General features: G+C 36.6%; 1 protein-coding gene across 1 annotated transcript in view; it reads right to left on the bottom strand.

Moving 5' to 3' along the window:
• CSNK1G3 (casein kinase 1 gamma 3) overlaps positions 1 to 23,954 on the bottom strand; it is a 578,377-nt gene that overhangs the window by 385,941 nt on the left and 168,482 nt on the right. The window contains exons 17-19 of the mRNA XM_082380715.1: positions 20,525 to 22,295; positions 12,555 to 12,681; positions 7,006 to 7,069 (exon numbers count right to left, since the gene is read on the bottom strand). The gene's annotated coding sequence lies outside the window, so the exon portion shown is untranslated. The remainder of the gene's footprint in view (positions 1 to 7,005; positions 7,070 to 12,554; positions 12,682 to 20,524; positions 22,296 to 23,954) is intronic.

Genomic DNA, 23,954 nt, shown 5'->3' with positions numbered 1-23,954 from the left:
AACTGTTTCATATGTAGTTGTATATCTGTTATGTTTATGGGAAGAGGTGAGTTCAGGGTTTTCCCATGCCATTATCTCACTTTAGTACCTAGGTGTAAATTTTGACCCTACTGTAATAGCTAGAATTTATTGAATGCTTGCCATGTATCAAAAGCTGCCCTGATTAACAACACTATAATTCAAAAAGATACATGTACCCCAATGTTCATAGCAGCGCTATTCACAATAGCCAAGACATGGAAACAACCTAAATGTCCATCAACAGATGAATGGATAAAGAAGACGTACATATATACAATGGAATACTACTCAGCCATAAAAAAGAATGAAATAATGCCATTTGCAGCAACATGCATACAACTAGAGATTATCATACAAAGTGAAGTAAGTCAGAAGGAGAAAGACAAATATCATATGATATCACTTATATGTGGAATCTAAAATATGACACAAATGAACCTACCTATAAACGAGAAACAGAATCACGGACATAGAGAACAGACTGGTGGTTGCCAAGGGTGACGGGGTTGGGGGAAGGATGGAGTGGGAGGTTGGGTTTAGCAAATGTAAGCTTTTATATATAGAATGGATAAACAACAAGGTCCTACCGTATAGCACAGAGAACATATTCAATATCCTATGATAAACCATAATGGAAAAGAATATTAAAAAAAAGAATTATATATATGTATAACTGAATCACTTTGCTGTACAGCAGGAATTAACACAACATTGTAAATCAACTATACTTCAATTTTTAAAAACCTGCCCTAATTAAGCAAAATAAACATTATTTCATTTAATCTTGGTGTAGTCTAATTATCTTCATTTTACAGGTAAGGCAACTGCATCTCACAAATATGATAAAGCCATATCTAGAGCCAAGTAGCATTTCACAAATTATCACCAATGAATAATCAGTTACTTCAAGTGTTTTCTTCCTTCCTCACCCATTTGGCAGTCAGATACCACATAGAGAGATACTAAGGGTTGCTCTTTGCACTATGGGTGGGAAGGAAAGAAGAAAATTCATCTCACCAAAGCTGAGATTTTCTTCCCATAACTAGCGTTTGCTTTCCTTGCCTTTTTCTTAACAAAATTTCCAACTTTGTGGCAAGAGACACTGAATAGGAAAAAAAAAAAAAGGAAGGAAGAAAAAGAAAAAATCTATGTGTGCGAACCTGGACTAGATGGTAGTTTCTATAAATTAGACATTTCTCATGTCTCCTTCCCAGACTAATTCACTATGTGCCTAATTCACATAAAAAGGAGTGGCTATCAGATATTCTTCAACTCTTAGTTCTGAAGCAAGAATTATGAAATCAATATACACATTACTTTAAAAATTCTAATGCAATGTGATTTTGGTGTGCCATAAAACTTAATATAAAAGAACTTCATTTGCCTGCCATCCCTTGGGACTAGGCCTAGAGTCATTGATTTTCAATGTTCTCCATTAGAATCCACTCAATCATTTCTACTCCTTCAGAGTTCTGAAAAACTTTTGCTCATAGCACCTGAATCAGACCACACAGGATTATAGAAGATACCCTATGCTGGACAAACCCTGCCCCACCCTGTCATGGAAATTTCATTCTCTGGTTCTTTGACCAACAAGCCATCCCTGAAGCTGAGGAGGCAGGTCTGGGTGCCAGCCATCAGCTGTGAGTTGGAGAGCTAGAGTTGGCCCAGGCTCAACTGGGAGCCCAGAAACCAAGGTCCCCCCAGCCAAGCAGTGCCTAATTTCAGGCTGATTGCTTTGCTGAGAGTTTCCAGGGCACAGACAGTACCACTGAACAAATTCTGCATGGTTGTCTCCATAACTTGTATAGCCATTGTCAGACGGATGAGCTGGGAACTTTTCCCCAGACAGCCAAAAGCAGATTTCATTCCAGCTACTTCTACATTTCTTTCTTCTTCTTCTTCTTTTTTTAAAACTTATTTATTTTGTTTATTTTTGGTTGTGTTGGGTCTTTGTTGCTGCACATGGGTTTTCTCTAGTTGTGACGAGTGGGGGCTACTCTTTGTTGCCGTGCGCCGGCTTCTCACTGCAGTGGCTTCTCTTGCTGTGGAGTAGGGGCTCTAGGCACGTGGGCTTCAGTATTTGTGGCACGTGGGCTCAGTAGTTGTGGTTCGTGGGCTCTGGAGCACAGGCTCAGTAGTTGTGGTGCATGGGCTTAGTTGCTCTGAGGCATGTGGGATCTTCCCGGACCAGGGCTCGAACCCGTGTTCCCCGCATTGGCAGGCGGATTCTTAACCACTGTGCCACCAGGGAAGCTCCTACATTTATTTCTGCATTCAAAAAAACCCACAGGAATTCCTTAGGATGTCTTATTTGCTTTTGTATACTCTCAATATAGAGCCTGAAATACAGTAAAGTACTCACTAAATGCTTATTGAATGAATGAATGAATGATAGAAATAATCAGAAAAGCAAGGATAACCATGTAAAAATAGGTTAAATTTTAAAACAGCTATTCTTCAACCTGACGTCATTGTCTAGATGCCAAGGGATGATTCCCAGTATGTCTCAACTTTAAGAACTTAAGAATCACCTGGGGATCTTGTTATAATACAAGTTTTGATTCACTAGGTATGTGATTGAGCCTGAGTTTCCACATGTCTGAAAATCTCCCAGGTAATTCTTTTGGCTTAGACCACATTTTGAGTAGCAGTTTCCTAATCAGCATCAACTAATTGGTCTTACCATCATTAGAATCTCAGTAAACTTCACGGGTCAGGCAAACTTATCCATGGTTGATAAAATAACATATATGTCTTGGCACACAATAAGCAATCAATTTAAAAAAATCAAATTATAATTTCATCAGAAAGAAAATTTACCTAGTAAATTTTAGGTAATTTACCTAAATTTACCTAGTAACTAAAGAAAAGAGTTACATGAAAAATCTTCTCATTCCCATATCTCAGAATGAATTTCAGAACTTTCTACCAAGTGAATATAGTGTGGTCAGCTTTGAACCATGGCTTAAATTCACCAGCCAAATCTTCAGTTATAAAATGTCTTCAGATCAAGGTATAATTTTTCCAAATTTCTTCATGAACTTCATTCTCATGAGAAATGGAAAAACAGTGAAAACCTGATCACTATTACAGAGGAGTTTTAAAATTTTAACATTGTTGTTGATTTTAAAAAGGAGTAAGTACTCACTTCGGCAGCACATATACTAAAATTGGAACGATACAGAGAAGATTAGCATGGCCCCTGCACAAGGATGACATGCAAATTCGTGACGCGTTCCATATTTTTAAACTAACACGCCATTGTAAAGCAATTATACTCCAATAAAGATGTTAAAAAAAAAAAGGAGTAAGGAAGTAGAGAGCAAAATGGAACTTACATTGAGTAAAATTACAGATGAAGTTGTCTGTGGTTTTTTAGAAACTAAAGCCTTTGAGACAGAATGGAAAAGACAACATATCCTCATCAATAATTTAAAAGTGTGATTTTGGAAGAAGATACTCATTTGTTTACAGTGAGGACTTATATTGGTATACAGTGGCTTCTACAAATTAAATAATTACTGCAAAGTCTCTGTGTAAAATTTATTTCTTAACAACCAATATTTAAAATAGTGGGTATGCTTAACTAGGAGCTAGCATGCAAGCTAGAATCTTCATAGGACTTAGAAAGTAAACATATAATCTAGAATGCAGAGAACTGAGTTGGTTGTACTCCAAGTTCATGACACAGTCATCGACTGTGCATGCAAGGCCTCATTGCTTTATTTTTCTTCTTATCCTCATTCTCCACTCCCAATCCACTCCTCCACCTGTAGGAAATTACTCTAATATGTTTAGCACCTTTCCCGAACATGCGGGTATATTTGAAAAGAGGTACTGTTTTGTTGTGTGTTTATGTTTTAAATTTGCCAGGTAAATCATGTTACAGGTCTTTTGTTATCTTACTTTTTCCTCTCAGCACTATGTTTGAAAGACTTCTCCACATAACTCTATCTTTAATTTGTTACCTCTGTGAATATCCACAACATTTCACCCATCTGCTCCCCTAGAGTTAGATACCTATGTTGTCTACAATGTCCTGCTCTACAAATGATGTGTAATCAAGCGTTCTTACACATGCCTCCTTAGAAACCACAAGTTCCCCTGGAGTGGACTGGATGGGTCCTGGGACCTATGCATATGAATTAAACTAAGTATCTGCAGACTGTTTTCCAGATTAGCTGTTGGAGTCTGTAGATTCTGCTTTACCCATTGATCTGTTTCATTCTAGATATTATCCCTTGTCAGTTTTTTTTTTAAATAATTAATTAATTAATTTATTTTTTGGCTGTGTTGGGTCTTCGTTTCTGTGCGAGGGCTTTCTCTAGTTGCGGCGAGCAGGGGCCACTCTTCATCGCGGTGCGTGGGCCTCTCACTGTCACGGCCTCTCTTGTTGTGGAGCACAGGCTCCAGACGCGCAGGCTCAGTAGTTGTGGCTCACGGGCCCAGTTGCTCTGCGGCATGTGGGATCTTCCCAGACCAGGGCTCGAACCCATGTCCCCTGCATTGGCAGGCAGATTCTCAACCACTGCGCCACCAGGGAAGCCCCCCCTTGTCAGTTTTTGAGCTCTCAGATAACTTCTCTCAGCCTATTCCCTGTCAGTTGACTTTACTGATGGTTCCCTTCATTGAACAGAAATTAACAGTTTTTTATGTAGTCAAATTCATCACTTTTTATCTTATGCCTTGTACTTTTGGGGTCTTATTTAATAATTTTTCTGCAACTCAGAAACACAGAGATATTTTTCTGATGTATTTTTATTCACTTTGTAGTTTTACTTTTCATTCTTAAGCCTGTGATTAATCTAAATTGTGTTTTTGAGAACTAACTTTATTTTTCCCTATATAGCAGCTTGTTTTTCCACTGTCATCTAATGAAGAAACCATCCTTTTCTATTAGGTCCATTTCTACATCTATCAGGTTCCCATGTAAACATGGACTTGTTTTTGAGGACTCGATTCTGTTCCACTGATCTATTTATGTTTCTGCACCATATTGTCTCATTTCTATGGCTTTGTAGTAATCTTCTGTTTCAGGATTTACTTAAATTTTTCTGAAATAACTCAACTACTTCATGACTTTTTTTACTTGCTGGATTCAACTTACATTTGGGTAAGAATTTTGGTACCTATAATTCTAAGAGTCACATAAAATTATTCTTTCTTGAACTATTTGTAGCAAATATGATTTCCCTATTTTTTCCTGGCTAAAAGAACATAGATACTGTAGCACACATAGATCTCTGATTTCAAGGAAAAATAGGTCTCTCTCTGACCTAGAAGATGAATCATGATTGATTTAATCCAGACATAGGAATTTCGCTCTCCTCTACCAGCGATTTCTCTCTGTATCTGTGTGTGACACACTTCTGGCCAAAGAAACATCATAGGACACATGCTTGGGAGCTCTCCTTCACCATATATAAATAGCCTCACTTAGGGAAAGCCTCGCCCAATCCTCTTCCTTTCCTTGCAAATCCTGAGATTGTGAGGCTCTAAGTTATAGCATGAGGTAACAACCATGAAGATAAAAAGGCAATACTAAAGATGGAAGAGAAGTTAGAAAAAAGCTAGGTTTCTGCTGGCATCACTAAGCAAGTGAATTAATTCTATCAAATTTAAGCACTATAATTTTTGTTGTGTGAGAAAAGTAAATCACTATTTGTTTAAGCACAGCCAAGATTTTTTATGACTTGATGCTATATTTATCGTGTATTATACATTCTCTGTCTGATACTAGGTTTTCCCAGAAGCAAACAGTAAGATAAGGATTCAAGATGTAAAAATACTATATAAAATATTAGCAAAGTACAAAGATATTTGAAAAGGACAATATATCAAGATCAAATTTGGTTTATTCTAGTAATACAAGGCTGATTTAAGATCTGAAAATCAATGTAATTCACAAATTAGAAAAATCACATGATCATCTCAGTAGATGCAGGAAAATGATTTTATTAAATTAAGCATCTATTCATGATAAAAATTGCTACTATAGTAGAAACACATGGGACCAGCTTATTGCAGAAAAACGTATCTGTGAATCCCACTGAAAAAAATCATACTGAATGGTAGAATAATGAAAGCTTTAACCCCAAGAATAAGGACAAGATGTGAATGTCTGCTGTTACCAATTCTAATCACCACTGTCCTAGCTATTGCAATAAGGCAAGGCAAGAAAAACATAAGAAAAAGACTGGAAGAAAAAAACAAAACTGTCATTTTTCCAGATAGTATAATAACTATTTTAAAAATCCAAAAAATTCTACAGATTAACTATTAGAATTAATACATGAATTCAGAACAATCACAATATTTAAAATCTATTTTATGTCTAAATACTAGTAACTAACAAATAGAATTTAAATTTTAAAAATTTAAATTTAAGGAACATTTATAATAAGATTTTAAAAACACCTAATAGCTTAGAATAAATCTAATAAAAACTATGTTAAAACTCTATAAAATATTACTAAGAGAAATTAAATAAGAGCTAAATAAACAGTGAGATGTAGTAATGTTCACATACTGTGAGTTAAAATTGTAAAGATGTTAGTTTTCATGGTTCATCTTATAGATCCAATGAAATTCCAAACAAAATTCCAGCAGGGTTGTGTGTGTGTGTGTGTGTGTGTGTTTGCATGAAAACTGGTTAACTTAAAAGCTATATGGAAATTTAAAAGGTCAATAGCTCTGACCTCTTGAAAAAAAACAAATTGGAAAACTTCCACTACTGGATATAAAACTACTTTAATTAAGACAGTGATGCATTGGTACAAAAACAGACAAAGCCAAGATAACAATAGAGAATAGAGAGCAAGGTGGCGGAACAGGAAGCCCCATACCCTCTTTCCCCCCATGACATACTGACACAACAATACAGGAACCAATTCCCTTTGTGAGAAACCTAGAAACCCCTGTACCCCAGACGAGCACAAAATCAGCCATATCAAAGTGGGTAGGAAAACTCACAGCACTCACCATAATTCCTCCCCCTACTCAACGTGGCACAATCAGGAGAAAATTCCCAGATCTTAGCTTCTCCCTAGTGAGAGAAAGAGAAGATTGAAACATATGTCTAACATTTAGACTTTGGGTGGCAGGGGGGCAGGGGTGGCTGCCTGAAGGACTGGTCTAGCACCAGATTGGAAGCCACTGAGAACAAAAGCAACATTTTGGAGCACTCACTTGCCATAGACCCTTCCCCAGCTCAGTGGATCAAGTAGGAGAAAACCCCCAATTCTCTACTTCTCCCTGGGGAGGAAAAGAGTTGGAACATATATCCAGCATTCCGTCTTTTCTGTGGGCTGCCTGAGGATGGGTATCTGTCTTCTGTCTCAGAGCACTGATGGGACGTGGTATACTCTAGATGTCCGGGGGTTGCTGAACAACAGAAAAGAGCTTGGCAGCTCGCTGCTGCCCCAGAGGGCCTGCGGAACAGCATACAGAGGGAGGCTGATATAGCTCCACACCTCTCCCTCAGGGGAAGGAGAGGAGTGGAACATGTGTCCAAAATTCTGAGTAAGTGCTGAAAGAAAACTGTCAACCAAGAATACTACATCCAGCAAAATTGTGCTTCAAAAATGGAGGAGAAACAAAGCTGAGAGAATTCATCATCACCAGACTTGCCTTACAAGAAATGCAATTTCATTTTCATTTAGTCATCCAAGGAAAATTTGTACCTACGTGCACCAAAAAAAAAAAAAAAAAAAATATCACACAGGAAAAAAAGAATTTTCATGGCAACATTATTCATAAGATTTGGGGAAAAAAATCAAATGTCCATAAAGAATAGAATGGATAAATTACAGTTTATATGATAGGATATTACACAGCAACAAAACTAAACAAATTATTGCTACATGCACCATCATGGATGAACCTCATTAATGTAACGTTGATTTACAATAGCCAGACACAAAAGAATGATTTCTGTATGATTCCATTTTTATAAAATTTGAAAACAGGCAAAACTAATCTATGGTACTTAAACTCAAGGTTATCTTTGGAAGAGTGACAGGGAGTAGTGAAAGGAAGGGGCACAAAGGGAGTTTCTGGGGTCGGGTCATATCCTACTTCTTAATCTGAGTGGTAGTTATGTGGGTGGGTACATTTTGTGATAAGTCATCAAGATATAAATTTATGATTTGTGAATTTTCCTATGTCAAGAAAAAGGCACATACTAAAAGGTATCCCTGCCACTACTGACTCTTATCCACTGGGCACCCATATCTACAATCCAACCCAGGGTAACCACATTTTTCTTTTTATTTGACCCACTCTGTGATTTGTTGTTTATGTTTTTTAATTAAGCTTTTTGTTTTGATGTAATTTTGGATTAACATGCAACTGTAAGAAATAATACAGCAATATCCCATGTACTCTTTACCCAGTTTCCCCCATTGGTAACGCTTTGTAAAACTATAGCAATATCACAACCAGGATATTGACATTGATACAGTCAAGGTACAGAACATTTCCATCACAAGGATTCCTTATGCTGACTTTTATAAACATATCTACTTCCCTCCTGTCCCAATGCCTGGCAACCACTAATCTGTTCTTCATTTTCATAATTTTTTCATTTTAAGAATGTTATATATAAGTGGAATCATACAGTATGTAACCTATTGGGATTGGCTTTTTCAGATCGGGACAATTCTCTGGAGGTGCATCCAGGTTGTAGTGTATTAGTAGTTTTTCCTTTTTACTGTAGAGTAGCATTCCTTGGTATTGATATTCCACAGTTTGTTTAGCCATTCACCTGTTATTTCTAGTTTAGGGCTATTATGAATAAAACTACTATAAACATTTGTGTACAGGTTTTCATGTGAACATAAGTCTTCATTTATGAGGTTTAAGTCTCCAGGAGTGTAATTGTTATGTCATATGGTAGTTGCATGTTTAGTTTTTTAAAGAAACTGCCAAACTATTTTCCAGACTGGCTGTACCATCTTTCATTCCTGTCAGCAATGTATGATTGATCCAGTTTCTCTGTATTCTCTCCAGGATTTGGTGTTGTCACTATTTTTTATTTTATCCATTCTGATAGGTGTATAGTGATATTATCATGGTGGTGTTAGTTTGAATTCCCCTGTTGTCTACTGATGTTGAACATATTTTCAAGTGTTTAATTTGCCATCTGTATATCTTCAGTGAAATGTCTATGCCTTTTGCCCATGTGCTAATTGGATTGTTTGCTTTTTACTGTTGAATTTTCAGAGTTCTTTATATATCCTAGATACTAGTCTTTTGTTTAATGTGTGGCTTGCTACTCCTTTGTCAGAAACATGTGTTTCTTCCCATTCTGGAGCTTGTCTTTTTATCTTCTTAACAGGGTCTTTCACAGAGCAATTTTTAAAATTTTAATAAAGTCCAATTTAACAATTTTTCCTTTTGTATGTTGTTCTTTGGTGTCAAATCTAGGAACATTTGCCAAGTCCTAGATCCTGACATTTTTCTCTTCTGTTTTCTTCTAAAAGTTTATGGTCTTATGTTTTACATTTAAGCCTGTGATTCGTTTTAACTTTTGTATAAAGTGTGAGGATTAGGTTTAAGGTATATTTTTTTAACATATGGATGTCCAATTGTTCCAGCACCATTTGTTTAAAATTCTATCTTAACTCTATTAAATTGCTTTTTCACATCTGTCAAAAATCAGGCATGTTTGTGTGTATTTCTGGGTTCTCTATTCTGTTCCAATGTCTATATGTCAATCCCACCACCATTATCACATAGTTATGATTATTTTAGCTATAATAACTCTTGAAGTTGGAAAGATGGATTCCCTCCCACTTTATTCATCTTTTTCAAAATAGTTCTAGCTACTCTAGTTCCTTTTTCTTTCCATGTAAATTTTAGAATAATCTTGTCTGTATCCATAAAAAATATTGCTTGGATATGTATTAAGCGTGTTCATCAATTTGGGAGAATTGAGATGTTGAGTCTTCCAATATATAATCAGATATTTCTATTTACATAGATATTTAATTTCTTTCATCAGTATTGTATACTTTTCAGCATACAAGTCCTGTACAAGTTTTGCTAGATCTACACTGAAGTATTTCATTTTTTGAGCGATTGTAAATGATATTTTAATTTCAGTGTCCATATGTTCATTACTAGTATATATACATAGAATTGATTTTTATATGTTTATCTTGTATCCTGCAACATTGTTGAACTTAGTTATTAGGTATTCTCACATTATATTTGTTTAATCTCATTCTTTTTCTCATTTTCTTGACAATTTAAGTCCTTAAGAATCTAAAATATGCTACTTTTATAGTATAAATTTCACATGAATTATATCTGAACTTCTTGAGGGTCAAATTTTACTGGCCACTAATTCTTACACATGCTTGATTATTTCCATGTGTGTTTTATATTTTGGAGGTTATGATCTCTTTAGTGATACATTATTAGCAGGAACTCAACATAACCTGATTTATGCTGTTTGTGTGATTTTACATTTTCTTCTCAAGCACTCAAGGGATAGTATTATCTTAGGACTGATTTTTATGTCAACTAAAAATGTATAGATGCATTAGGGCATACCCACAATTAAAAGTTATTTGAGAAGAATTTTTTCTACTATGAAAAAAGAATTTTTTTCCTTCTACGCTGATGAGATTAAAAAAGACTGGGAAAATGCCAGAATTTTTCTGGTTGATTTTGCACACAGTGTATAGTTCTTTGAGGGTTTAATTTCAGCATCTCTGAGTTCAAATTTCCTACCTCCTATAGCCTGTTTTGTTTGACCACCAAGACCAAGTCCGTTGGTTAGTGAAACTAGTATCCAATCTCTAAGACAACCACAATATCAACTCATCTTTATTTTTTTGGTGTTCAACATTCCTACCCCACCCCCCCACCCCCCCATTTTGGATCACTACTGATTTCCTTTACTTTCTTAGAGTTCAGTTATACATTTAAGGTGATTCGTTATACTTTTTCCAACATTTCAGGATATTTTGTAGTATGAAGGTTTTAATTCTATTTAGACAGACATAATGTCAGTTAAATTATTTTCATTAATATTTTACTTAGAATTTATCACCTAGGCTTATAAGTGAAATGGGTTTATAATTTTATTTCTTACACTTTTTATTTGGCTTTGTAACCAAGGTTATAGCAGCTTCTAAATGAGTTGGGTGGCTTTAATATTTTTCTAATTTCTAGAACAATCTGTATAATATAGAGAGATTCTATTACTTAAATGTTTGGTAAAATTCTCCTATAAAATATTCTGGGTCTGAGACTTTACTGGCAAGAGGTCTTTGATTGCCATTGCTGGGTAATTTTTAGTGATTATTGGTCCACTCATGTTCTCCCTTTTCCTCATATGAATTTTGGCATTTTCAGAATTCACCCATTTCATCTATGCTTTCAACTGTATGCATATACTGCTTCATAATATTTTTATTATTTTAAATCCTTTGCTACCAGTAATGATAGCAAGTTTTTTCTTTATTTTTGTCTTCTCTCTTCTTGTCTAGTCTAGATCAGTCTTGGTAGAGGTTTGTCTGTCATAAAGCTTTCAAACCAGCTCTTGATTTTGTTCTGTACTGAAGAACTTTAGACACAAAATAATAAAATTAATGTCTTCCAGGCATTTTGGCTATAAAGATGTGTTCTACAGCTATAAATTCAAAATATCATAAAGCAAATCAAGAATTTATTTACATCTAGATACTGCTCAAAATCAATTTTTTTTCCTATTATGACCAGTATTTTCACTTGTCTAGCCCTCCTGCACTTATCACCTGAATCTTATCATCCGTAACACCCATTGTCATGATGAACAAATCACTAGAACACTCAAAGCACCTGAGTTGCTCAGGCAACAGCTTTACTCCAGCAGTTACCACATCATGACAAATTGCATCTTCCATAATATAAATCCTGCTTCCTAAGAAAACAAAAAAGTCATCTCCACTTACATTGATAAAAATGCATGCTGTGGGAGAAGGCCCTGCGATTACTTTTTTAAAAAAGGTAGAAAGCAAAGCGAACTCTTTCTGAGTTTTTCCATAGGGGAACTGAAACTAAGAACCACAGGATTTTAAAATTAAACGTGACCATAGCAGTCAAACCGTTTATCATCCTCATTTTGCAGGTGAAGAAGTCTTGGCCTGGAGAATTGACATATACTAGATGACATGTGAAAACCAGAACTCAGTCAGATCAATGACTACAACCTGATAATGAAATGAATTTTTTTCCCTTACTGCAATATGCTAGAAAAGGAGCGAAATTCCCAGGAACTACAAACTTGATCATGATGAAGGGAGGATGGAGAATGGGAAGTGCAAGAGGGGAAACAGAACTTAGGGAAGAGTCCTACAAAGCAACTTTAATGAGGACAGATGAATTTGAGAACACTTATTAAGTTACCATTTGCTAATAAATGAGAATTGACCTTTTTATTCATGTCACTTCTGTAAATCAAAGCCAAAGGTCCCATTTGTGTTTTGTTACTCAAATTGGTATTAGTGTTCTCACTGTTCAAACAATGACTGAATATTTACCTGTAAGTTATCTTTGCAGTTATGAAGGATGGGGCAACAAGAAAGAAGGCAAACAGAAAGCAGACATCAGTGTTTCTTTTAGTAGAAAATGCTAAGTTGTGCCAGTATTTCCTGTCACATTTGCAATCTAGGAGGAAGAGGAAAAAACATATTGCAATTTAATTTAAACTCAGAGCCTAGTCATCAATGACCTTTAAACTCTGAAACCAGTGTTACTGCCCACATGGTAAATGCAATTATGAAATTTGATTTCCTATATGTTGTAAGCAATGAAACTGTTTTGACACTGACAAATATATTTGTAATACAAATATATTTGTAATAACTTCTGTATAAATTAAAAATCAATGCCAATTTCAACTCTCTGGGTAATTTTTTACTGAACATACAAAAATTTCACAGGGGCCAAACATTTGCAAACAGCAAGACAACAAATAAACAAATTTGACACAGAACTGAATTGTTCTAAACCCAGAAATGGTATTTGGCTACAGGGCTTACCAAGCCCTTTAAGCAAACTTGCAAGATCTAAGTTTGCTTCATAGTTCAGGGAGATTCCTACAAGGTTATGGCAGGTAGGAGCCCCTCAATCACGTCAGCCATTTCTCCACTCTTACCCTCAGACTAAACCAGCACAGTCCGCTTCCTTCTCTTTTCTGAAACCCTTTTGTTCTGCTTTAACTGAGACACAGCTGAGCATAATGGAGCCGCCCTCACTGTAGTCAAGCTGGGTACCTGTATTCAGAGACCTCACACTGTTTGAGATGGGTTACCCCTCAAACACTGACCCAGGTTCCTGTGGCCAGGCTTTGACTGAACTATGCTAACTAGAAAACTCAGCGTGCAAGTTTGAACACACATTCATGCGTGCAAGAACATACACACACACACACACACACACACACACACAGAGTAATTGGTGAGAGGGCTGCAGTTGAGACTGCTCTGACTTCCAGTTGGTATTTCTGGGCAGGCAGTTCAGAGCACCTTCCATCACCAATGAGGGAGACAGCACTGTGCTGGGGCACTCAGCAGTTCAGAGCACTGGCAAAGTGAAAACAAGGCTCTCCTGAAAGACAACCAGCCCCTTTCTAGTGCAGCCACTTAAGCGCTTCCTTCCTTTCTAAACCGCTGGCTAGAACTGAACAGCCCTTTACATACAGCAAAGCCTGCAGATTGGGAAAGCTGTCAGGGTTATTATTTTCTTTTTCTTTTCTGCATTGATTTCATCTGAGACTGAAGATCACAGCAATTATGCCTGTCAGATCTAGACCGTAACTTCCTATACAATTTTGAAAGTGTCCCTGTTGACATCAGGCCATCTGGAGTTGGGTCTTCTTTATGAATTTCCATATGTATGCAATCAGACCTGGTGGGTCTGACTAGAGTGGTATCACTTAAATGTTCTTTTTCCAGGGGTCCAAACCAGGTAGCATGTCTCATAATGATAAATATAAAAATGAGGATTATGTGCTTATGTTAAAAAGAAAAGGAATATAAGTGAATTGTGTAGCAATAGAAATTGTGTCTGGCTTGGTTGTGAAAACCTGTACAAGACTAATGTGTGACCCAATTCCTATAATATTTTCGTATTTATTTGCAATATATATATATACGTATATATATATACACATATATATGACTACAACACTCAAATAATGGCATGGTAAGATATTATATGTTTTTATTTACTTTTCACGTACCTATATTTTATAAGTAATCTTGCATTACAGTAATCTTGCATTACTTTTATTATAGAATCTTTTTTTAAATTTTAAACTAGCATAAGATTAGTTACAAGAAGAATGTATACGGAACATAAGTCTCCTTTTATAGACTCAGAATACCCAAGCATATATAAACAAAAGGAAATGTACAATTGTATGTAAGTAAACATACATAGAGCTCAGGAAAATAGAGTTGAGCTTGTGAAAATAGCAAAGCTGGAATCGCCTCCCCAGAATATTTATATACACCCACAAAGATATTTATATAAACTCGCCATCAGTCCAAGACTTCCCACGTTACTTTCTTGCCATTTATGCAGCCCTGATGGTCCAGCAGAGCCTCTTTACAACCCTATATTGAGTACCTTAACCTTACTCTGACATATAAATTCAACTGGCAGGGAATTATAATATGGGGAATCTTCTCTGGTAAAAGCTCAAAAAACAAAAGGCCACCAAACTTTTCCACATGCCATGGTTTTTTTTTAAGAGAAATAAGGGACCAGGGGAAAACAGGGGATGGTTAAAAAAAACAAAAACAAAAAACAAAAATACTATTCCTTTCTTTCAAGCCAAAAGCACTAAATCGTAACTGCCTTGTAAATCTCTACCAATTTGTGTTCCATGTAAATCTCAAATGGGAGTTCTCTTAGTGAACCCTCCCCTAGAAAGTACCTGCCCGGATGTTTATACAATCATTACTGGTAGGTTTTTCTCTGCAGGAAAAAAGTCACGGCTGCAGTTCCAATCTTTATGGGGTACAAAAACATATTTCAGGAGGCAGTAAGCCTTTTCATTAAAAAAAAAAAAAAGACTTTAGTTCCAACCATAATTATATTCTCACAAAGAAATTGAGAAATGGGATTTTCTTTTTTGGTAGATCAATGGCTTTATCCAAGCAACAGCTCATGAATAAATCTCTTTTTAAAGATCTAAGATGTGACACAAGCTCATTATTAGAAAATATCCAAATAACTAAGTATATAGATATAAGGGGGAAAAATTGTGCTACAGTATTCTGAACCAGAGCTGCATTCTCAATGATGTATCTTTTTTAAAAAAAATTATTGGGAAAGTATATTTTTGGTTAGATTAAAGTGTATCTTCTCTGAGATCACTTTCCCTACATATTTCAACTGTAACAAAATAATGCAACACTAATCTGTAAGACTTTTTTCAGTAATAGATGTTTTTCCTCAGTAAATCAATGCAAAGGCTAATTGGGGTGGAAGGTGACTATCTCTCTTGGTTATAAATACATTTGCATTGCTATCAATCTTTTCCACTACCAATGTTAAAGGAGGCTGAACAACCTAGAGAGAAAAAAAAAAAGTTCAATGTTAACACATAGTAAATGCTGCCATCAAGTGGCTCAATAGAGAGTTGCTCTAACAAAAAATAAAGCTGTCAACTAAATTACTAACACAAGGTTTAAAACCTGGAATCAATCTTACTTAGAGTTTGACAAGCATTTTTATCATAAAGAGGGGTTTTAAAACTACTACCGTGGGCCAGATGTGCCCATGGTATATTTCTGTACAGCCCTCAAGATAAAACTGTGGCCCACAAAGTCTGAAAAAAAATTACAATGCTCTGCAAGTGAATATTCTTTAGTTTGGGTAGCTTGTTACTAAATCATATTTCCTTACCCCAAAGCCTATCTATGATGATTTATATGTTAGTGACATTGAACTTGAACTATTTAATGTTAAAAGTCATTGAACTCTATTTTCTCACATTTAAAAAAATATATTTTATCTAATAATCTTAGGACCTTAATACATGCAAACTTTATTTTAATAATTTCTACTGTTCATTGCTTAGAATTAACTTTGAAATAGATAGGGTATGTCTGAGAAATGAGAAATGGCTTCCCTAGAACACAACATGATACTTTCACATATTGGGCTGTGGGAGGTACAGGTTTTTAACTTATCAAAGATTGGCCCCCACATCTGTATGAATAATTACAATGTTAACTTATTTCCATTTTGCATGGCAGGGAAGAAAAGTATGATATAAAGATGAGAACTTTTTTTTTTTTTTAATTATTTATTTATTTATTTTGTTTATTTATGGCTGTGTTGGGTCTTCGTTTCTGTGCGAGGGCTTTCTCTAGTTGTGGCAAGCAGGGGCCACTCTTCATCGCGGTGCGCGGGCCTCTCATTATCGCGGCCTCCCTTGTTGCGGAGCACAGGCTCCAGATGTGCAGGCTCAGTAATTGTGGCTCACGGGCCTAGTTGCTCCGCGGCATGTGGGATCTTCCCAGACCAGGGCCCGAACCCGTGTCCCCTGCACTGGCAGGCAGATTCTCAACCACTGCGCCACCAGGGAAGCCCAAGAGAACTTTTTAAACATACAAATTTTTTAATCAACAGATTTTAATGATGCACATGAGAAGCTGATTTTTTCTTTCATTTCCATAATGGCAGATGTGAAAGCACTGAGCCCAAGTTAGGATGTTTATTCTCAAAGACATTCTAAGTGATGCAGGTAATTAAATAGTTTATCATTGCTCAAATAACAAACACATTTTAAATATACATTTCATAATCAATAGAATTTTGCAAATGGGAGCTGGTTCTGAGGTTTTCAAAGTTCTAATACAAAACCTGTGGTGTTAAGTATTTCTCAAAGCATGGTCAAGAGACCACCCGCAACAGAATCATATAAGATACTTATTAAAAAATCAGGTTCTTAGATCTTGGACCTACTGAGTCAGAATTTCAAGGGAGAAAGAGACAGGATTTGAATGTTTAACATCTCATAGGTAACTTCTATGACCTTAAAGTTTAAGAACTTCTTCATTTTAGTAAATGAGAGACAAAAGTAAACTCATCTTCTTAAGATCACAAAACTAGGATTAGAAGCAGAAATAGAAGACTGTCTTCCTGCCCTCCAGTCTAAAATTCATTATCCTTTACTATATAAACTGGAAAAAGCTTTCCCATTTCAGGTCTCAAAATCCTTGCACTATGATTGGGAGCTATTAACTACATACAGGAGAGTCACTTCTTAAGTTACAGCCTATGGTCTTTAATAAGTAAAAAATAAAAGGTGCTATATTATTATAAAGAAGGTATATTATTATTAATTACCATTAAAACTAATAATAGCTGACTTCCTATAAAGGCAACAGTGTAAAACTGTCTCTGTCCCTTCCTTTACCATTAAACCAAATGAAAACATGGTCAAGAAACATAAATCAAAAAATGAACCACAACGTTTTAGATTGTTTGCTCAAAGAGCTAAATTCCTTCTATAACTGGATGACAATTACAATGTGACTTTGCCACCTCTTGAAACTGGATTGGTCTTCTGATTTGCTTCGATTAATGGAATGCAGCAGAAGTGTTGCTTTGAGACTTTCTAGTCTCTGCCATGAGAGGTTTTGAAGCTTCCTACCCTCCTGGAACCCTGAAATCATCATGCCATGAAGGTAGCCAGGATGAAACCATGTGGAGAGAGAGGCCCAGACATCCCAGCTGTCTCAGCCATTGCAGATGAGCCACCAGCTGACTGAAGCCAGGTAAATGAACCCAGATAAGATTGGCAGAACTGCCCAGTCACCAACAGAATTGGGAGAAGTAATACATTGCAGTTGACTGAAGTCACTAAGTTTTGAGGTGCTTTGTTACATAATAATAGATAACTAATACACTAAGAAACAACCATAACCACAAACCGTAACATATGAAGAAACAACCACAATGCTAAAGCACAATGGCTGCCAGGTACAGTGAAAATAATACAAAGACAGAGGAGGGCTCCACAAGAGACAGAAGCCACTACAGGCCCTGAGCACAGTGAGGCATTCACCACAGTAGGTGGGATATACCAAGTCAAAAAAGAATCTCTCTTCACTTGAATGGCCAACTGGGTTTCATGCAGGAGCTGTGAAAACCTCAGTAAATCTTACTTTGTACCACAGAGTGGCAGATATTGCCAAGCTGAATATGAAAGCATACAGACATGTCATCTTCCCAAAAGAGTTGCTGTGGGTGAAACATGGTGGTAGAGAAATTATCAGTGGAAATAGTCCTGCAGACAAGCAGGAATAAAAGGAAGAAAGGAAGTGGGGAGGAGGGAAAAAGGGAGGGAGGGGGGGGAGAGAGAGGGAGAGAGAAAGGAAAGGGGAGGGGAGGGGAGGGGAAGAGAGAGGAGAGGGAAAGAAAGAAAGAGAGAGAGAGAGAAAGAAAGAAAGAAAGAAAGAAAGAAAGAAAGAAAGAAAGAAAGAAAGAGAAAAAGAGAGAAAGAGAGAAAGAGGAAGGAAGGAAGGAAGAAAGAAAGAAAGAAAGAAAGAAAGAAAGAAAGAAAGAAAGAGAAAGAAAGAAAGAAACTGTGGCTTCACTAGGTGCCAGAAAGACTTCTAGGTAACACAGAATTGGTTTACTATATACCTCGGGTAGAATATTCATGGGAATGTGTTCAAAAGCCATGGTCTAAAATTCAAACTTCCTGCTGCATTCTGCCTAACTCTCCTCTATATTATCCATCACTGAATAGCTGATTCAGGTATGTATCATAGATGAAAAATAGAAAAAATCAGCTGGGACATATGTAAAAATAGTACTAAAAGTCTAAGGAAAAGAATATAGCAAGCAGAAGGCAGATAAAAAATTATAAGACTATAACAGAAATCAGGCCAAAAATTATGAAAAATATAGTATTCCTTAAATTAAAAATTATTTTAAAAATCACAACCCCTCTGAAACAAGAATCCAGATAAGACATAGTAGGACTCAAGGAAAAAGAACAGAAAATAAATGTAATGAAAAACGCTGTGTCAGAGTCAAAAAATAGAAGAGAAAATGAAACTATTACATTATTAAAGGTCACATTAAAGGTATCAGAAGGAAAAAACAAGCCATTTCTAAAAACACATAAATATAGAAGAACAAAGACTTAAGTATTTGAAAGAACATTACTGTTATAGAGCCAAAGGAGATCCAATGTGTATATAGTTGACATTTCTAAAGAAGAAATATAAAAAATATCCAAAGATATAATAAAAGAACATTTCTTTGAAATAAAGGAAAAATCAAGCATATAGGTAAAATGAGTACATTGTATACCAGGAAAAGTTGCTATAGAATGATCAGCACATAACCTGAGAAACTTTCTGGAGTTTAATGATAGAGCATTCTGTGGGGGCGCAAGAAAGAATCTATTCTCCCATAAGAAAGAAAAAAATTTGGTTGACCTCAGACTTAAAAATTACTGTAGAGGGCTTCCTTGGTGGCGCAGTGGTTGGGAATCTGCTTGCCGATGCAGGGGACACGGGTTTGAGCCCTGGTCTGGGAGGATCCCACATGCCACGGAGCGGCTGAGCCCGTGAGCCACAACTACTGAGCCTGCGCGTCTGGAGCCTGTGCTCCACAACAAGAGAGGCCATGAAAGTGAGAGGCCTGCGCACCACGATGAAGAGTGGCCCCCACTCGCCGCAACTGGAGAAAGCCCTCTCACAGAAACGAGGACCCAACACAGCCAAAAATAAATAAATTAATTAATTAATTAAAAAAAAAAGAAATTACTGTAGAAGGCAATAGAGCAATATCTACCACATCTTTGGGAAAGGGAAATATAAACCAAAAACGTTAAATCTAAACCAGTTATCATTTCAAGTATAAAAGTAATTGACAGATCATACGAAACATGCAAGAAATCAGGAACACACCACCTTTGAGCTCTTCTTTAAAACAACTATTATAGTACGGTATCCTATAAACTTAGAGGTTAAGTGGAGAAATCACTGTAAAGACACTACTCAACTGTGAGAGTTATAAGTAGAACAGAATGTAAATGTTATAGACCACAGTAATTTAGAAATAATAATATAATCTGCCTCTGGTGATAGAAGAGAAGGGGAAGTAGGTTAAAGAGAAAGCATACTCATATCTGTATCTCCTAGAAGAGGAGTCAAATAGATATTGAATCTTAAAGGGATAACTCATTAAATCATGACTTAATTATATAAACACTTGGAAAAATATGAATATCTCAGATCATATAGTAAATAAAAATGATTAAAAACTAAAAGTATATCATAAAGAGTGACAGGTTTAAAACAAAAATGGTTGCCAACAAACTAAATACAAATGAGCAAAAAAATCCCCTATAGTTCTATATCTAAAACCTTCAGATTATATTAAAAAGAAAAAAAACCGTCTGCTATATAAAAGGGTGATTCCGAAAGGCCTGAAGAAAAAGAAAAGGCAAAGATAAACCAATAAACAAACAGACCTGAAACTGCTGGTCAAGGAGGAGCCGGAAATCCAACAAGTTTGCTTGTAAAGACAGGGGATTTTACTCTTCCCTCATCCATGACGAGGACAATGAAGCCCATTCCTGCCTGCAGGAGGTATACCATTTAAAATGGGAAACCAAAATTCCACAAATAATTATAATAAATCATAGCCCCATTTCAAGACACCTCACTTATCTCATTCAATATTTATTCAACAGCATTAACAATTTTTAAAAGCCTTTTAGGTATTTGTATTAGTAAGTCATTTTAAACTGAGAATTTAGATGGGTCTATTCTAAATTTTTTAAACATTGCTTCTTTCAATAGCTGTGTTTTAGGGTTGCTTTTACAAAAACAATACTTCCCTCTTTTCATGTTGTGTTTTTTTAAAAAATATCTTTCATTTCACTGGCACAAGGGCCAAAAGAGAGGAGAGAAAAATGAAGTTTATCTGAAAGATGATGTTAACCCATTGAGTTCGATAGTCTTCTCTTCATGTGTGCATAACTCTCACAATATGCGTCAAATGCTTCTTCTCAATGAATTAAAGTGGTTTGACAGCCCCAGAAAGCTGTGTCGTCGTCCTCTAGGAAATGATACCCCCATTTTATTCCAAGCAGCTTAGAAGAACTGTAACACTCATGGAAACTACTAGCTGTTCCTGACACTAAGAGAATCACAGGACAATCAGAGACAGCGATCTCATTCTCCACCAACAGAGGAGGTGAGAAATAGAGATGACAATCTAGGTCATAACTTAGAGCCAAAAGAGGAAGCCACTAAGACATGAGCAAGGAAATTTTCACAGGGAGGTGGCAAGTTTAAAAGACACTGTGACTATCACAGGGCTGGACATACTAGTGAAGAAAGGAAGCCTTAGCAGAGAATACCAAATACCAATATGCACCATACGTGCCCAAAGAGAGGAGTACATAACCTCAGTTGATTTAAATCAATAAGTAAATAAATATTAAAGTTTACAGATACCTGATTGTGAGCTCTTAAAATTATTTCTAGTTAAGCTATAACATTTGAAAGTGGATTCACTTTAACCTTTTCACTAAAATGGATCAACCAGGTTTGAGATCAGTGCTTGAGCCAATGAAACAAGGGTAAATCACCAAGAAAGCTGCTTTCTTAGGTTCTAATAAGATTATTACCTAGTAATCACACGACTTTCCTGAGGTGATCAATCATATCTAAACAAACTTTTAAAATGCACATCTTGGGTGTTATCATGTATGAGATTAGCTGGAAACCTGGCGGCCCTTGTCTCTGGAACAACTGACATAAGCAGTGTACTTACGGAGGAAGGTGGCTGCAGAGCGAGTAAGGCAGAGACAGGAAAGAACAAAAAGCTCAACACTGGATTAACACTTTCCTTTTCCTTATAGTCTAGATGAGCATGGGGCCAACAATTCACTTTTTTTTTTTCAGCTGCGGCGGGTCTTAGTTGCGGCATGTAGGATCTTTACTGAGGCATGTGGGATCTCTCATTGCAGCGTGCAGGCTCTTTGTGGTGGTGCGCGGGTTTTTCTCTAGTTGTGGCGTGCGGGTTTTCTCTTCTCTAGTTGTGGCACGCAGGCTCCAGGGCACGTGGCCTCTGTAGTTGTGGCGCATGGGTTCCAGAGCGTTTGGGCTCTGTAGTTTGCAGCATGCAGGCTCTCTAGTTGAGGCGTGTGAGCTCAGTAGTTGTGGCATGCAGACTTAGTTGCCCCATGGCATGTGGGATCTTAGTTCCCTGACCAGGGATCGAACCCTCGTCCCCTGCAATGCAAGGCAGATTCTTTACCACTGGACAACCAGGGAAGTCCCACCAACCATTCACTCTTAAGCCATTAACTCTCTTAGTAGAATCACCTGTTTGAGAAATTACCTATACCTTAATTTCATGCAGCTCATCACACAAAAATGAGAAGGCTAGCTGGATTTCACGTTCATAGGTTTCAGGACTTCCCTGACCTCAGGAAAGAGTTAAGAAGCTTTTGTTTTTAAATCCTAAGGAAAGTGGCCAAAAGTAATCATAATGAATACTTACTTACAGTACCTACAAGTGCCAGGCTTCTCACACACTCTCTCATGTAATCCTCACGACAACCCAGAAAGATAGGTGGTCCTATCATTTCTCAATATTTTACAGAAGAAGAAACAGGCCCAGAGATGAAATAACTTCTGCACTCCCGTCAAACCACACCTCTTTCAAGAAGTTTTTCCTGAATTCCTGCCCGTCCTCTAATCAGACGGAGTGGTATCAGCTGGGCTCTCTCTCAACTTCAGCATTTCTTTAGCACTCTGAACCGTAACTAGCGTACATGCTTGATCACCATGCCCAGACTCTCGAAACAGTGTTGAAGGCAGTAACTATGCTTCACTGACATCTCTAGAAGAGCAGCTGGTATATAGTTGGGGTTCAATTAATGTCTGATAAATTTAAAGATTAAGTAAGTATGAAATTCCCCAAGGGCTGAGGCAACGTTGATGGCTCATCCATCAGTTCAGGTGTGATATTAGGGATCTTCTGGTCCTCCTACAAGTTCTTATGGCCCCCTCCAGTCTTCTCACTAGGGAATGAGCCTAGGCAGTATACCTCAAATCCAGGAATCAGGCAGAGATTAATATAGATATATATATATCTCTGATTCTTACCTCCAGTTGTTTTTAGCTAATATTGTTAAAATTAGTTGTTTTTACCTAATGTTGCTGAGTTCAAAATTACATAAATTTGTCTTCCTAAACTATCCCATAATATCTTGCATGTTTATCTAAGGGAAAACACACCATTTCTAGATAAAGTACTTACACTATTTTTTTGAAAACCTACCGTGTTGGTAATGTTTCTAGTCATTAATTTCAGATTGGAGGAAGAGAGAATTCAGCCATTTTTCATAGTCCTGCAAAAATCATCCACAGCTCTGCTGAATCAAGCACAGGATAAAGCAACAAGATTCACTCAATTGAAACACATCACCTCAGCCACCATATGTTACTAACTATTAAAACAAAATAGGAATCGGGTTTTCAACCCAATAGTTTACCTGAAAGTCTCTCTTAGGCAAGTCTGACCTTTACAATACGAATTTCATTTTGTTGTAAGCTCTTACATTTCTATTACTGCTTAACATGCACTCTTCATAGAGATCTGCCCTAACAATTTCTAACTGTATTTATTCATGCTGAGCATTCTGCTTAACTACTTGCCTAAAATGCAGTACGGTTACCAGAGAAATAATATTTCCTGTTATTTCAGGACGGTGAAGGTCAGACCAGTTTCATGCAAAGGGAAATGAAATGTTTTGTGTCTTTAGGCTGTATAATTTCAATGCTTTTCTTGCTGTTTATGGTAGAGCCTTCGACTGTTCCTCATTTTACTGTGGTCACCATTGTTATACCCTGCCCTCTCTCTCATGCCGTTTTAAATGAGCAAGG

This window comes from Balaenoptera borealis (assembly GCF_965194805.1).
Source record: "Balaenoptera borealis genome assembly, chromosome: 2".
Classification (NCBI taxonomy): Eukaryota; Metazoa; Chordata; class Mammalia; order Artiodactyla; family Balaenopteridae; genus Balaenoptera; species Balaenoptera borealis.
Note: the sequence above shows the minus strand (reverse complement) of the source record. Positions and strands in the feature narration are given on the sequence as shown.